The 17,995-nt window shown below is 38.8% G+C and overlaps 1 protein-coding gene and 1 long non-coding RNA gene across 2 annotated transcripts in view; one reads left to right on the top strand and one right to left on the bottom strand.

Annotated features, from left to right (window-relative positions):
- Positions 1–9,490, top strand: part of LOC311618855 — a 94,316-nt gene extending 84,826 nt beyond the window's left edge. The window contains exons 2-3 of the long non-coding RNA XR_014794385.1: positions 7,130–7,227; positions 9,084–9,490. This is a non-coding gene — a long non-coding RNA (uncharacterized lncRNA). The remainder of the gene's footprint in view (positions 1–7,129; positions 7,228–9,083) is intronic.
- The window catches only part of ODAD2 (outer dynein arm docking complex subunit 2), a gene marked incomplete at its 5' end in the record, with an annotated part of 176,154 nt that overhangs the window by 24,457 nt on the left and 133,702 nt on the right, over positions 1–17,995 (bottom strand). The window lies entirely within an intron of this gene.

Genomic DNA, 17,995 nt, shown 5'->3' with positions numbered 1-17,995 from the left:
GGGGGTGTGCAAGAGGCAGCTGGTCGATGTTTCTCTCTCATCGACATTTCTAGCTCTCTATCTCTCTCCCTTCCTCTCTGTAAAAAATCAATAAAATATATATTTAAAAAAAAAGATTTTGCAGATAGAGACAGAAACCTAAATATCCTGTATGATGCAAATTTCAATTATCAGGTACCTTAGGATGTGCTGTGAGTTTACATAGGATCACACAGGTCCCAACAAAACATACAACCTAAGGTGCAGAGGTGGCTGCACCAGAACATTCATATCTTAGATACTAATGAGACTTCTGCATCCTGGCCATGCCACAGGGGGACAAAACCACTTTCAAGGGTGGCCTAGCCTGCCTGCAGCCTCTCTGAAGAGCACCAGGTCCACCACAAATACAGGGCTCATCCTCAAGCATTCGGGCCCAGAGGAGAAATGCTGCTGTGAGCCAGCCCTTCGAATCTGCCCACGCTGAGAACATGGAGGCTGAGGACTTGATAGCTACTGAGTTGGTTCAATGTACAGGACTGAGACTGAGCCCAGGGAGGACCACTTTACCACATATCTCACAAGCACAGCCTGGACTTGGCAGAATTCTAACCCCTGATCCGAACAGCAGCATCTATGATGAAGCAGCAGCCATGATTCAAATGCAGTTCTGTTTGGCACCAAATGATGCTCATTTCCCTGCAACCTGTGCTATTTATCTAATTAGTAGGTTTCTCCCTCAGATTTATCCATTTTCCAAATTGAATAAATGAGCTAGCTTTGGGGACATTTGTCTAAATTATATTTACATATATTATATTAATCAAGAACATCTAAAATGATTTTTCAAAATCTACCTAAATTTACATGCAAATCATTGGCTATATCTTATAAGAAATACATTAAAAAATTCTGAAGATCTTAGTTTTAGAAAATGACTTGTGGCTGCTTGAGTGCCTAAAAGTTGTCAGTATCCTTGTCTAAATGTTTCACTACTGAATCATTTCTTTTGTGATAGGACATCATTTCTTTTAGGATTTCAGTGAATATGAAAAATACAGGTAAGCCATAGTGGTGGTTCTGATTTAATTATTAAGGGTAAGTGGTATAAATTGATTCATTAATAATTAAGTTCTGATTAATAATCACTATTAAAAATTATCAGATAATACTTGAAATGGTGCCAAAGCATGGACATTGATTTAATAAAAATCAAACTTAATGAGGATAATTAAGAGAGTCACGACTAAGCCTCAAAAATACAAATGGGCTCTTTTCATTCAGCACAGTGTTTGCGAGATGTGTCCATGTTGCTGCATGTGTCAGTGGTTTGTTCTTTCTTGTTGCTGGGCAATATTCCAACGTGTGGGTGTAGCTTTGGTTGTTTATCTACTTATCAATTGAGGGACATTTTTATTGTTTTTATATTTGGGTGATTAGGAGTAATGCTGCTACATCTGTTAGCATACAAGTCTTTGTGTGCACATATGTGTGCATTTCTCTTGAACAGATCTCTGTTGTGTTATATGGTGTATATTTAACTTTGTAAGACACTGGAAAACTGTTTTCCCAGGTGGTTGTACCATTTTGCATTCTCATCAACAGTATATGAGGGTTCCTCCACACCCTTGTGAGCACTTACTATTGTCAGTCTTGAATTTTGGCTATTCTGCTAATTATGTGGTGGTGGCTCATGAGGTTTCAGTTTGCATTTCCCTGAGAACTAGTGGTGTTGACTATCTCTTCATCTACCCATTTGCTACTCTATATCTTCATTGAAGTGTCTATTTAAATATTTTGTAAATTTTTAATTGAGTTGTTTATCTTCTACTGAGTTACAATAATTCTTTATGTAATTTGAGTCATATGCACATCCTTTGTCAGATAGGTATAAAAATGGAGACTTGCCCTGGCTTTTCAGAAAAGAGCTAGACCCTATGTTGCTTAAGTCAGGCTCTTGAGTCCCCCTCTTCCAACTCCCAAACTACCCCACAGCAAGGATTTCTGCAACTGTATAAGCACAATTTAGGACACATTTTGGCACTAGAAAGGTATGTGATCCAGATATACATCAAGGTATGTGATAATTTGTTGCCAACATATAATTTCCCTGTAAAATAAATCTGCAACTTTGCTGCCTGTCCAAGCCATTGGGAGTCACTTCCATCATTGCTGTCCCCTGACCACATGGCATCGATGGCCTCAGAGGCACTCCTGTCTCTGGGTGCGATGAAAAATATCTTAGACAAACATATCTAAGGTAAGTGTTTCTTCTCTTCTTTGGCAAAGATGACAATTTTCGAAGAGGCTCCCATTTTTACTTCTCTTTATACAAAATAGAATGAAAAGATCAGGTAGATATCCTGACAAGTAGGTTCGTTGTCAAGTGACCATGTAAGAACAAATAGAAAAAAATGTTATTATTTTTTTTAATCTTCACCCAAGGATATTTTCCCATTGATTTCTTAGAGAGAAAGGAAGGGAAGGCAGAGAGAGAGAAAGAGACAAAAACATTGATGTGAGAGAGACACATCGATTGATTGTCTTTCTGCCTGTGCCCTGACCTGGGTCAGGGGTCGAGCCTGCAACTCAGGTATATGCCCTTAATGGGGAATCAAACCCAAAACTCTTAGGTCTATGGGCTGATGCTCCAGCCACTGCAAAACTGGCGCTTAGAAATTTATTTTAGACACTCTAGCCACTGCAAAACTGGCTCTTAGAAATTTGATCAGATTTCGCCCAATCAGAAAATCATGGTCTAGTGAAAATATCAGTATTTGCAGTAGTTAGTGTGCATATTTTACATTACTTCTTACAATAAGCAGAGGTATAAATAATAAGCTCCATATTGTAAAGAGACCTCCTCAAACCGCATGCCATTTTAATTGCTATAACATAGCATTCTGGGTGCTTTTCTGATTTTTTTCTACCTCGGGAATTCAAGATTTAAATTTGGGTTATAAAGAATAATAGTTTAAACTTTAGAAATATTTTTCTTACTTTTATTCATGGGTAAACTAAGATCTAGAGAAGGGAAGCTTTTTCCTAAAAGTTCACTGCAAACTTGGATATTATAAACAAGTCCTGACTTTTTAACCATACGGATAAACCATTATGCTCAATCACTCCTGAACCACAGACATAGTTGCTCTGATTCTAATTTGCATAAGCTATAATTAACTTGGTTTTAAAACTTTTGTTTAGTACATATAGGTTTAAATTTGTGTCCAAAGACATTTCAAAGAGACATCTTGCACTATGGCAATGGGGCAAAAAATAGTGAACACAGACCTTAAAAACCTAAAAATTTTATATTTTTTAAAAATAACAGAAACTTATTGAACCTAAAAGAAGTGTGTGAAAGAAAAAAAAAGGTGCTTTAGGAGGGAATGTTAATGCATGCATATTTTTGGCACATTAAAGAATCCAATGTGCTAATTCAAGCACTGTTTACTTTTTATATATAACAGGATTGCTGTTTTCAAGGGGAAAAGAGGAGATATATTCTCAGTGCCAAAAATTACTTATTCATGAAGTCTGAAATACCATCATTATTATTATTATTAATTTTTATGTCTAGCATCTGTGAATAGCTTTTTATACAGGAAAACCATTCTGGGTCAGCTGAAGGCTAAAAATAATGAGCTGGCCTCCTGCCTTTGTGTATTGAGTCAAGTAGCTGCCAATTAAAGAAAGTGATTTTGTTTTGTTTCTGAAATCATTTTCAGAAAGTGAAAACAAACAGTTCTTGGTGCTTTTCATAAATTTCCAATGGAAAAATATATTTCTCACAAGTTTAAAGACTGACTGCACCATAAGTAACCAAACAATTATGAGAAACTGCCCAGTGTATTTCTGTGGTTGAGCTAAAGAGCCAAGTCGGAAGGAAAAGACATTCCCGGCATTTTCTGAAGCAAGATAAATACGGAGAAGAAACAGATGAAGGATGGAACTGCACTCTCTGGCCCCTGCCAGATTCCTCGACCTTTTGGCTCACTGGCTGAATCTGGCAAATGTAGCAGTAGCAATCTTTTCCATGAAGAGCAGCGTATACTTTATTTTACCATACTGTTTGTGCATTTTTGACCCCACAAAACTGTCTCTCATTTTTAGAAAGTGATTCTTTCTGCAAAGTTGGCTGCCATATCATTTATTTGAAATGGATCATTTATCACCAAAGAAGCTGTGGGACATAGGTACTATAGAACAGTGCCAACAGACCTACAGCTTGGCAGAAACAGGGTCTTTTTCTGAGACCAAAAGATGCTTTAACCTGTGCCAGCAGCATTGATGCCAACCTAATGCCTTGATATCCAAACTTATTTAAATTTAAGGACTGTACAGTTTAGACAAGATGAACTTCCAGTCATGTCATTTTCTTTGTGACCAGAAAAACTATAATGTAGAGTGATATGCCTAAAATTGGTAACATGATTATGTTAAGAAACAGAAAAACTCTCCAGCCTCAAATCTAAGTTTCATGGACTCCAACACCCACTAACCCTAAAATATTTCTTTTATCTGGCAGTGATTCTATAGAAAACATATTACCATATGTAAGTAAAAAAAAAAAATCTCTAAATATATGATATTTAGGATTAGGTATCAAGGTCATGATTTTCAGTGTCACCCAACTCAGGAATAAAGGCTCATACTTGATAGGTTTTTTACACAACTTGGATGGAAACGACTTTTTGTTTTTACCTTTCATTGGTTTCCTCTAAACTAAACAAAAATACAAGATTGGGGCAGTCACCTGTTGCTATGAACTTTTTAATGCAACATGATGGACAGGATTTGGGTTTTAAACAGCCCCAAATTCAAGCAGCCTTTGCGTAGTTGACAGTGACTTGGATATATTATTGTGCTAATGTTATTGGCCATCTAGCTGAACTCTTAATCATTAAGTAGCAGCTAATTTAATGTGAGGGAAAAGCATTAGCTTAGTGTGAGTGCCATATAAAACCTGTGGTTTCAATTTAAAGTTTGGAACTAGTAGTGCCAGATACAAAAATGAGAATCTGTAATTTGCCAAGTTTTAAATCCCAAACCAACATGTGAATGCTTCACAAGTTTATATGTGCATAAAATGAAGACTGTTTTGCATAAGTTTAAAATGATGGAGTATCTTTTATGAAACATAGCTTGACAATATAATAACACACCACATTTAATGACAAAGCATTTGACCAAAGCCAGAAGTTACTGTTTAAATTTCAGAACGGTAAATCCATACCAGCAATTGGCAATAGCCAGGTCTGGAAATTTTTCAATAAAGACTGTAAATAATTACCTTTTACATTTTATAATTTACATCCATTTAACTAACACATCTTGCGTTATGAACAAGTTATGAACAAGGACCCAAGATGGCATTCAAGTAGGTGGAAGTTACACTTATCTCTGCCCAGGACCAAACTGGAATTATAACTAATATAGGACAATCAACCTGAATAACCAACAGAAGACTAGCTGAAAAATATTATAGCCGAGATTTACAAAAGAAGCCACTTCAATACCTGTAGGAAGGGGGCAGACAACAAAAAATCTATCTGTGCACTCACATGTGGTGCCTGTAGGAATATCTCAGCTGCAAAAGGCTCCCCCTAAGGCATGTGGGGTCTCAACTCCATACCTAACTCCCAAGCCCAGAGGATCAGAGCCCATAAGAGGAGCCCACAAAACATCTGGCTGTGAAAATCAGCCGGGATTCTGTAACCCAGGAAGAAAGGAGAGTCTGCTAAACGAAATCAGGCACCTCTTAAAAGGCCAGTGCACAAAATCACCCTGGCTCCAGTGGAGTGAGGATGGCTGGGAGTGGAATCGTGGGTGAGGACAGAATGAGTTGTGTGGCTCTGGGGAGAGCTACCATAGTTCTTGTGCTAAGTTCCTCTCCCATTCTGCAGTCACCATCTTCTTGGGTCAAGCACTCCCATCCATACAACATCTGCCTGAGAGATTGCAATAACTTCACTCTCCCAACCCCCTGTTGCCTGCCTCACCCTGTGAAACATGCAATACAGAGGAGTCAGATGCCTGGGTGAGGTCTGGGCAGACTCAGGGGTGCTAGAGACTGAGTTGCGTGGCTATGGGAAGGAAGCCATTTCCCTCACCTTCCTGCAAGCCTGAGCAGCAACAACCCCTCATGGGAGATCCAATAGCCCACCCTCCCAATTCCTGGGGGTCCTGCACTGCCTAGCTGGGGCTTTCTAGGAAGTCTGAGTAGAATCAAGGACAAACTGAGTTGTGTGGTTCTAGGACAGGGCTATTTTTGCCTTACATGCCTGTCTGATGCAGAACACTCCCTGTACATGGCAAATCTTGGTCTGTTAGACCTGATAAGCTCTGTTGGCCTCCCCCACCCCAATGACTCCCTGAGACACCACTCCACCACAAAGGTATGTGGGCACTTGGCAGGTGGCAGTTAGCCTTGGTGCATCCTGGCATTTTTGATGAGTGGCCTCAGATCTAACAGTGGCACCGATTTTGAATCCATATTAATCTGGTGAACACTCCTCACCCCTACCTGGTGACTCACTGAGAACCTATCTCACGCAACTCTATTATTGCCAGAGGCACTTTCAGAGACTGAGCAGTACAGGCATCCAGTAGGTGGAGGCAAGAGGCCAGAGGATCAGGGTGCCTTGAGCCTTTTGCTGATTTTCCCCTGGGCTTTAAGCTGTTGGAAGCTGGCCTTGGTGCAAGGCTTGGTCCTTCCCATGCACACCTAGCCCCAGCAGAGGCAGAGATACGCTGGATTGCTTTGTAGCTTCAAACAGATTGCCCAGGGTCAGTCACAAACAACTTCTGACACTGCCCTACACCAGTCCCTCACAAGCAGTACCAGAAACAACATACCCAGTGCTGAAACTCAAACAACACTAGAGCAGGATCCAATTAGCTTCATAAGTAGCAAATTGCCAAAGGTAATTCCCCCAACCTGATGGTCCTTTATTGTTTACCAAACCTTACCTTTGATATGTATATCTGCTTTGCTAAAGGACAGAATTTGTGATTCAAAAAGCCCTGGGGCCGAAGATTTGGGGAGCTCACCACTAGAGAGAAGCTTCCCCTGCAAATTTATATTTCATGTCTAGTCTCTTTATTCATTTATAAACAGCCCTTTTCTAGATTCCTTGAACCCTTGCAGATGCTGAGAAACACCCAGGCATTTATGGTGCCCAAGACAAGGACATCTGGAGAAGAATATTTGCCAGAGAAAAGAAAAGAAGTTAATCACTGGTAAAGGTAAGTCACTGAAAATTCAGTGGGGAGATTCACTGCTTGTAAAACTTGCACCAAGCCTTGGAGTCTCAAGCCAAGGTAGGCAAGAAATTCTTTTGTTTTAAGCCAGGCTATAATGGGGAAAGATTCGACCAAAAGGCAAAAATATCATTGTAAATTTTTAATTTCCATGCAAAAGGATAAATAAATTAAAGTGTCGAAAGGTACTCTTTCAAATAAAGTTCAAGGAAAAAGAGTGCCATTGTCATATTTAACTATGTGGGGTCTTGTTCAAACTGTATTATGCCTAATTCGTATCAGGGATAAAAAGTCCTTAATAAGAAAAAAGGCCTCACCAGATCCTCTGCTTCTAGCTATAGAGGGTGGAGCTGTTAATCCTCTTCCTGAAGAACTCTCTGATACTTTGTTTAAAAATTACCATAAGATGCTTTGGGACAGGCAGATTTAAGCTAAAATAACTTTAAAGGTCAATCAATGCTATGGACTAGGAAAAGATTCAGGAAAAAAAGTGTGATTTATTAAGTCTTATCTGTATGTTGTATGATTATTGTTCTTTCTGTCATTTTTGATTTGTTTAAAGTGTTTATTGTTAGTCTATTAAGTATGCCTTTAATTTAATAAGAAAAAAAAACTGGGTGGCCAGATCCATTACTAAATTTCCCAAAGCAAACAGGATATGAGGGTGGAGAGACACTTGGTGATCCTATAAAATGGACATCCACTCCTGAGAGTACTATTTAAAAAGTCTTATCTTTGCCATGATTTTTGTTTCCCATTCTTTCATTTAAAATTTTTTTCAAAATTTAAGAATGTGTCTGGGATTTCTGTACTTGTAAAGAGAGAAAGCTAGCTTAAAACAAAAGAGTGCTCCCTCCAATGTTGGACAAGGTTTTTAGCTAAGTTTAATCTCTTTATGGGTGCTTCAGAATGAATCCAAAGCTGTTTTATCCTCAAAAAGATGGTGGAGATGACCAAAGGAAAAGATAAAGGCCGGTTCTAAGCAACAAGATCTGTATTTCCATAACACTGGTAGTTTTTTAATAATAATGGACTGCATTCCAAAGTTAACATTTAGGCCACTAGAAAGTCAGTAAATTATCTCTGTTAAAGAATTTGCCAAAGAAAATGCCTTGAATAATAATAATTGGCTTTAAAATCTCAAAATTGTTAAAACATGGATGTAACTAAAATGAAGGATTGGAGGTAAAACTTTTCCGTTAATTATAGGTGTATTAATAGTGAGGGTTCGCTCCCTATTGAAGGAGGTCACTTGGCTGGTTGCATTTTCCCCAGCAGAAAGAATGTGGCGATTTTACATTTAAATAGCTACAAGCTTCTCAACCAAAGTTAATAAAGGAATCTTTTCTATAAATTTGACTTGTAATCCTTTTTCATTTTTTCCCCAAATTATTTTCCTTTGGCTTATTTTGACACTATGTATGTTTTACATGGGTATTTGCTGTTATCATTACAAATAAATGTTATTTTTTATTGTAAAAATTTTCTAGATGTAACTTACAGGATATTTTTCCTTACATGATATTCTTCTACTACCCCCCATTTTTAAAATTTAAATATTAGGAGGCTTTTGGAAAGTTTATAATGTAGTCTTGATAGCTTTTAAATTTTAATTTTGTGCATTAAAATATGACTGCTTTAGGTTCATCACATGTTATACAATTTTACCATGAGATGAACTACCAATAAAAATTTTAGTTAACATTTTAGGAACAGCTTTTTGTCTAGTACACTTAATTTTTCCAGAATATTCTCTTATTTCAATTAGCCAATTTAAATTAGCCTGAAAAGCTGACTACTATTTTACGGTCAAATTTAATACTCTAACAAAATATTTTTAGAAAACAACTCTGAGATCATGTGGATTCCTGCAATAGACAAGAATTGACAGGACTGCTCCAGCCACGAACACAGAAGAGAAACAATCCAGAGATGGAAGTCGCTGACGATGCCTTGCCACACTAGCAGTCAGCAGCTGTGCATCACTGCATGTTGCCCAGGACCAAACCAGAGAGGGTCGGGCCTGCATTACCATCATTTGTCCACCATCCAGAACTGAATATATCATTGCTGACATGTACACATAAGGAACTGTTTGACATTGAAATTGGGTCTCAAAAGAACTGTTGGCCCAGAAAGAAACTCACTACAGATTGATTCATTTGCCTCTCAGCATAACCATTATTGCTTGTCTCATTTTAGGTTCATAAAGTATATTTATAGTATCTCATTAGCTCATTCATTTAGGAGAAATGATGAACAACATAGACTGATGAACAAGAACAGATCCAGAGACAGGGAAGCTTTGATGAGTCTGTTGGACCTCAGAGGGAAGGTAGGGGAGGGTGGGGATAAGGGGGAGAGATCAACCAAAGGACTTGTGTGCATGCATATGAGCCTAACCAGTGGTCACAGACAACAGGAGGGGGGGGGGGGCATGCGTGGGGAGGGATTTGGGATGGGAATGGGGGGATGAGGACAAATATGTGATACCTTAATCAGTAAAGAAATTTTAAAAATTAATTAATTAATCAATAGCTACAAGCTTGCTTCCCAGCTCCCCCCTCCTTTTACCAGCCAGAAATGTGGTTTCCCAAAGCCTTTGGCAACTTAAAACTTTGGAAGTTTACTGAATTAAATAATAAAAAACTTATTGAATATATAGGTATTTTGAAATGACAAAATACTAAAATGTTAATCTGAGTTTGCCTCATATGAAAAATCTACAGGACAGAATTAAATTTATGAATTAAATATGTCTTGTATTTTTTAAATATAAAGTTATTAATCTAAGAAATGCTAAGTATTTAACTTACCAGCTAGAATTTGAGGCTTTTAAGAGTTTAAAGTTCAAGAGTTTTAAGTTAGGAGGAATTATACAATAGTTGTAATAAAATGCATAAAGCATAAACATTTATTTTTGAGAAAATAATTCTTGTATTTTCTCTAGAGAAATTAGTAATTTAAAACATATTGATATACCAAGTGTGATAAAATTTCAACTTAAGATATAATATTTTATATGGTCTAATTTAAAAAAATAATTAATTTTATGGTCTTGACCAAATTTTAATATAAAAACCAATTTAAATTTAATTGATATCTTTTAAAATAATTATAAAAAGTATATAATGTAATCTTTGGGAAATTATATATATTTGATGATCTTTCCAAGTTATTTCAAGACTCTAATCGAGAAATGAACTTAGAAACATTTCACGTACCCTGAAGTGATTCAAATATTTATTCTCTCTTTAAAGAAATATTTTTCAGTTAGGTCAATCCAATATACTTGAAATCACCTGGAAAGCTTTATCAAATAAAAATTAATAAATATATTTTATTTATATACATATATTTTAAATGTTATAAAGATTTCAACCTCTAAAGGGGGGGAGGGCAAAGCAAGATTGTTTAATGTTTCTTAAGCAGAATCAGACATTTCAGCAGCAGAATTTCAAAAAACAGAATTTTAAATGACAAAAAGCACTGGCCACCTGCTTTGTAAATATGCTGTGGGGATAGGACTGCATTTATACTTCATAGGTCAAATGTCTTAGTTTGCTTTTTAAATAAAGATGCCTACCCTAATTACTTAATAAATTTACTTTTTAAAATTTAACCTAGGTCTCATATAAATCCAGTTATATGAGAAGCCAATGTTTTTGTATGCAATTGGCTTTAACAAAGGCCAAGGTAAAAAATTTGCATACTGCCATTTCTCTGAAATTTACTGAGACCTCTCATGATCCCTCTGTGTATGCAAATAAGCACTGGCAAAAAAAGAATGGTGTTTAAAAGTAAATTATAAAATGGAGAAATTAAAAAAATTTTAAATCTCTTACATTAATATTTATAGGGTAAATTATAGGTTATTTTTAAAGCATTAAATCTAATAATTAGCATTCACCATAAACAAAAAGAGAGTCACTTGAAATATAGGTATGTGGCAGTATTAGAAAGCATCTGAAAAGAAGCCATGTAGGTTGTTTGGTATAAAAAAAGAAAGGAAAAAATTTCAAAAGAAATTCTAGAGGTGGCCTAGAAATTACTCTGGGAGAGAATGAAAGGATATTTCCTTTAAATATCTGGAAACTATAATTAAAAGTCAGTGTATTAGGCTTCAAAAAAAAAGTAAGTAATTTACATTTTTGCCTCCTTAAACAAAGCTTTTGCAAAATACAAGTGTCTAAACTTACCTTTTGGAAATATAGCTACCTTTATTAAATCTATGTAATGATAAAATATAAATAATTCTGTTTTTAAAAAATCACAAAAGTATTTGGTTTTAACTTCATTTTCTACAGCTATTATTAGTAATAATATTTAATTGGCATAAGTTATGTCTATGAAAAAGCTTCAAGGGCAGAAAATCATGAAAACTAAGGGGAGAAATAGAGCATTTAGTATATATTTTCAAGAGAGGATGGGAGGATTGTAACAACAAAGACAGGAAGCATTCTATGTAAAACAAGTATATTCTCCATCAAGGCCCATTCTCCTTTGTGCCTTCCCCAACAGCTGCTCTGACTCCAAGTAGTTTCTCCACCAGGTGTAGTCCTTCAAACATATCTTTAAACACCCATACCCATCCACACACTTGTGTCTGAGGGTACCCCAGCTTTAGCGGGCAATGGGAGTTAAGAGAACAGACCCTGAAACTAGATTTCTTGAGTCCTTACCTTGTGATCTGGGTGACCTAGGACAAGTTACTTAATCTCTATGAAACTCAGTTTTTTTTATCTGTAAAATGAAGATAATAATACCCAGCTCGTTGGATGATGGAAAATATTCAATGACAGACCATATGCAAATGTGCTTTTAGAATAGTATCTGCTGAATAAATGAAAAAGATAGGTCTTTCATTATTATCTAGTTCTTTTGCTACACTTACATGCAACTCTTTCTTTCATCTTTACTCCCCTTTAGCTTTTAAGAAGTGGAGGAACATTTATTTTGTGGGAGTGGGGTGGTGGAAACTTAGCAGAAGCAAGGTGAATTCACTGTGGTGAAGCAGAGCCAGCGTGCACAGAGACAAATGTCCTATCTATTGTAGTAGGTGTGCTGGTTAATAATGAGGATTTTGTTCAGGAGGTGGAGTTACATATATGTTGATATATGTGCAATTTGATATGTATGCCAATTTGTTGTATTGACAGCAAGCTTCAAAGCTTCATATGTCAAAATTGCTGAAGCTGTTAACATTACAGATATTTTTTATGTTTAAAAATATTGAATTTTGTGCCAAAAAAAGAGCATTGGCAGTAAGTTTTAATTCATTACTTTATTTTGAAGAAAAAATTATCGTATACTTTAGGAAGTTTATGGTGAACTTACTCCATCTCAAGATACTTGTAAACGCTGGTTTAAACACTTTAAAAGTGATGATTTCAATGTGAAAGAGAAAGAATTTCATATCAACTACAATAAAAAGTTTGAAGACCAACAATATTGGATGAAGATGCATGTCAAACTCAAAAACAACTTGGAGAAAGATTAAACAATGCTTAGCAAACAATTTCCGGTCATTTACAAGCAATAGGAAAGATTTTAAAGGAAGGAAAATGGGTGCCACATCAACTGAACCAAAGACAAATGGAAAACCGAAAAGTTATCAGTAAAATGTTGCTTCAATGGCACAAAAGGAAGTCTTTTTTTATTTTTATTTTATTTTTATTGAATTGTGACTGGTGGTGAAAAGTGGATTTATTTTGAGAATCCCAAACACACAAAATCATGGGTTGATCCAGGTCAACCATCAACATCGACTGCAAGGCCAAATTGCTTTGGAAAGAAGACAATGCTCTGCATTTGGTGGGATCAGGAAGGTATGGTGTATTATGAGCTTCTAAAACCACGTGAATCCGTTAATACTGATCACTACCAACAACAAATAATCAATGTGAACCATGCTTTGGTTGTGAAATGACCAAAATGTTCCAGAAGACATGGCAAAGTAATTTTGCTTCATGATGATGTACCATCACACACTTCAAAACTAGTTAAATTCACGTTAAAAGATCTTGACTAGCAAGTACTAACCCACCCGCTGTATTAACTAGACCTTGCTCCTTGCTCCTTCAGATTACCACTAGTTCTGATTGATGGCATAGATAGCTTCTGAACAGCACTTCAAAAGAAGTGGAAAATTTGGTCTCTGAATAGTTTGCCTCAAAACAAGAAAAGTTCTACAGAGATGGTTTCCACAAATTACCTGAAAGATGGGGGACATTACTTTGAATAAAGCACTTTTGACATTTCTCTTGAAATTATTATCTTTTCTTTGATTACAAAATCTGCATTATTAACTGATACACCTAATAAAATACTATCTTCAAAGCTGTAAACTAATGCAATTCATTTTATTGTCTTTGAAAGGATATTCTATATGTCTTCTATAACAGTGTTTCCTGTCAGCAGAAAAACGGCCAATGCTTGTAAATGGGACAAAGCTGCTTGTGGCCTGAAGGCAAGGAGTTTAGGGCCTTTCCTTGTTCTCAGGCTCCCCAGGGCTAAGGACTTGCTGGTAGTCAGAGTATGATCTCAGACAGAAGGCAGCACAGCACCTCGGTGCTTATGAGAAATGCAGAATCTCAGTCCTGACACTAGACCTGCTGGCTCAGAATCTGAATTTTAACAAGATTCCCACATGACTCATACCTGAGGTAAAGTGTGAGGAGTGCTGGATAAGGAATACACTCTAACATAAACACTTAGAAAAAGAAACCAAACAATACTGAAATATTCCTTCCATGACTGACTGCATTAGCCATTCAAATTTAATATAGTTTTAATATTTTCTATAAAATCGATTTACATGTATATTAGATATATGATAAATGTATAGATGTGATTTAATTTTATATCCTTAGAAACTTTTTATATAAATAGCTAAAATTCCTGATTTGGATTCAGAACATGAGATCATTTTAACTTTTCTAAGTCCTTACATATTTTGTATTATTATTCCAAACCACCATGTAAACAAGAAAATCCTTAAGTCTTCAACTCTCAGTATGACATTTTACCCAATAGAAAAATGGTAAAAAATTTGGATACTACCAAAATGGACATATAAGCACATAAAAAGATATTCTACATCATCTTTACACACCTATTAGAATGGCTAAAATAACAAAGAATGAACATATCAAGTATTAGTGAGGAAGCTCTCATACATGGCTAGTGGAAATGGAAAATGGCACTGCGACTTTGGAAAACAGTTTGGTAACTTCTTAAAAAGCTAAAAATAGAGTTACCATATGACCCAGTCATGCACTCCTAGGTGATTACCCAAGAAGAGTGAAAGCATATGTCCACATTAAAAATTGTACATGAAGATTCATAGCTTTATATGTAACTAGTGGCCTGGTGCACAAAATTTGTGCACAGAGGTGGTGGTTCCCTCAGCCCAACCCTTATCCTCTCCAATCGGGGACCCCTTGGACCCACAGGGATTGGGCCTAAATGGGGAGTTGGACATCCCTCTTGCAATCTGGCTCCTAACTGCTCACCTGCCTGCCTATCTGATTGCCCCTAACTGCCTCTGCCTGCCTGCCCGATTGCCCCTAACCCCTCTGCATGCCTGCCTGATCACCCCTAACTGACATCCCCAGTAGGCCAGATCTCACCCCCAATGGCCTTCCCCTGCCAACCTGATCTGGCCACCAATTGCCCTTTCCTGCTAACCTGGTTGCCCCAAACTGCCAGCCTGATCTCACCCGCAACTGCTCTCCCCTGCCAGCCTAGTTGCCCCCAACTGCCCTCCCCTACCAGCCTGGTTGCCCCCAACTGCCCTCCCCTGCCAGCCTGATATTGCCCCATCTGCCTTTCCCTGCCAGCTTGATTGTTCCTAACTGCCTCTGCCTTCCTGATCACCCATAATTGCCCTCCCCTGAAACCTGATATCTCCCCAACTGCTTTTCTATGCCAGCCAATTCGAAAAGAAATGGAGGTGCAGCTGCTTGCTCAGGCTAGAGAGAAAGAGAGAGGCAAGTGCTGATCAACAGCTGCCACACAGGCTATGGATCAGACCCTGCTTCTCTCTTTGGGCCTCTGTCCAGGCCTGATTCACAGTCCCCTCAGCAGTCAGCACTAGGTCACCACAGCAATCCAGCACTGTCTGCAGGACTGACTTCTGGTTGGTTGAGCCTCTGGTCATGACCGACCCAGGGTTTTTGTAATTAGGATGATCCCAAATCAGAAATAATGCAAATGTCCATCAACAATGAAAGTATAAACAAACGGTGATGGAATATTACTTGGCCATAGAAGAGTGCAATATTGATAAATATAAGAGCATGGATGAATAGGAAAATAATTAAGTTGTGAAAGAAGACAACCAAAAAATAAGTACATACTACTAGTATATGATCTGATTTACATTCAATTATAGAAAATGCAAATTAATCTATTAAAAAAAATATATTTTATTGATTTTTTACAGAGAGGAAGGGAGAGGGATAGAGAGTTAGAAACATCGATGAGAGAGAAACATCAATCAGCTGCCTCCTGCACACCCCCCCCTGGGGATGTGCCCACAACCAAGGTACATACCCCTCACCAGAATCAAAACCAGGACCTTTCAGTCTGCAGGCCGACGCTCTGTCCATTGAGCCAAATGGTTTCAGCGCAAACTAATCTATTGACAGTTGTTGCTCAAGGACAGAGAGGGGCAAGAGGAGGTTTCACTGTTTGTGTGAAAAGTTATTAAAATTGACGTTTGAAATACATGCATGTGTATGTAACATTAATAAAGACACTACATTTCAAGTTAAAATAAAAATGAAATAAGGAAAATATTTGATACTAGAGGCCTGGTGCACAAAATTCATGCATGGAGGTGTGTGTCCCTCAACCCACCCTGCACCCTCTCCAATCTGGGACATCCCTCTCACACTGCTCGCCTGCCTGCCTTCTTGATTGCTCCTAATGGCTTCTGCCTGCCAGTCTGATCACCACCTAACCATTCCCCTGCCAGCCTGATTGATGCCTCCCTTGCAGGCCTGGTCTCTCCAAACTGCCCTCCCTTGCTGGCCATCTTGTGGTGGCCATCTTGTGTCCACATGGGGGCAGAATCTTTGACCACATGTGGGACAGCCATCTTGTGTGTTGGAGTGACAGTCAATTTGCATATTACTCTTTTGTTTGTTAGAATAGAGGCCTGGTGCACAGGTAGGGGCCGTTTGATTTGCCCTGAAGGGGGTCCCAGATCAAGGTGGCATGGTATGGCCTGAGCAAAGGGCCTGTGGTGGTTTGCAGGCTGGCCATGCCCGCCCAGCAACCGAAGTGGAGGCCCTGGTATGTGGGGTTGATTTATCTCCTATAATTGAAACTTTGTAGCCTTGAGCAGAGGCCAGGGCCGGCCAGGAAACTTGACTTCCTCCATTGCCGGGGGCAACCCAAGCCTCCTTCTCTCTCCAGCTTTGTGGCTGCTGCCATTTTTGTTGGGATCAATTTATCTTTTATAATTGAAACTTTGTAGCCTTGAGTGAAGGCCAGGTTGGCCAGGGCAGGTGGGAAGCTTGGCTTCCTTCATTGCTGGGGAAACCCAAGACTCCTGCTCACTCTGTGGCAGCAGCCATCTTGGTTGGGTTAATTTGCATACTTGCTCCTGATTGGTGGGTGTGGCTTGCGGGTGTAGTGGAGATATGATTAATTTGCATGTTTCTCTTTTATTAGTGTAGATATGCATTGATTAAACTGAAATATAACTTAACTAGAGACCTGGTGCACAAAATTCATGCAAGGGGCCAGGGGTGGGGAGGTAAAAGGGGTGTTCCTCAGCCCAGCCTGCACCCTCTCCAATCTGGGACCCCTTAAGGGATGTCTGACTGCCTGTTTAGACCCGATCCCGGTGGGATTGGGCCTAAACTGGCAGTCGGACATCTCTCTCACAATCCAGGATTGCTGGCTCCCAACTGCTCGCCTGCCTGCCTTCCTAATTGCCCCTAACCGCTTCTACCTGCCAGCCTGAGCACTCCTTAGCCAGCCTGATTGATGTCTACTGCTCCCTTGCCAGCCTGTTTACCCCCAACTTCCCTCCTCTGAAGGCATGATCACCCCTAACTGCCCTCCTCTGCAGGGTTGATCACCTCCAACTGTCATCCCTTGCAGGTTTGGTCCCTCCCAACTGCCCTCCCTTGCTGGCCATCTTGTGGTGGCCACCTTGTGTCCACATGGGGGCAGGATCTTTGAGCACATGGGGGCAGCCATCTTGTGTGTTGGAGTGATGATCAATCTGCATATTACTCTTTTATTAGATAGGATAGAGGCCTGGTGCATGGGTGGTGGCCAGCTGGTTTGCCCTCAAGGGTGTCCCAGATTAGGGTGGTGTTCCCTTGGGGCTAGGGTGGCCTGAGCGAGGGGCCTGTGGTGGTTTGCAGGCCAGCCACACCCCCTGGCAACCCAAGCAGAGACCCTGGTATCTGGAATTTATTTACCTTCTACAATTGAAACTTTGTAGCCTGGAGCAGAGCCAAGCCTCCTGCTTGTTCAGTGCTACCATTTCTGTTTGGATTTGTTTACCTTCTATAATTGAAACTTTGTAGCCTTGAGTGGAGGCCTAGGCCAGATAGGGCAAGTGGAAAGCTTGGCTTCTACTGATGCCTGGGAAATCCAAGCCTCCCTCCTTCTCTCTGTGGCCATAGCCATCTTGGTTGAGTTTATTTGCATATTTGCTCTGATTGGCTGGTGGGCATGGCTTGGGGGTGTAGTGGAGTGGTGGTTAATTTGCATATTACTCTTTTATTAG

The sequence above is a fragment of the Pipistrellus hanaki genome (genome assembly GCF_964339955.1).
Source record: "Pipistrellus hanaki genome assembly, chromosome: 1".
NCBI lineage: Eukaryota > Metazoa > Chordata > Mammalia > Chiroptera > Vespertilionidae > Pipistrellus > Pipistrellus hanaki.
The sequence above is the reverse complement of the archived record's forward strand: the minus strand, read 5'-3'. Positions and strand labels throughout refer to the sequence as shown.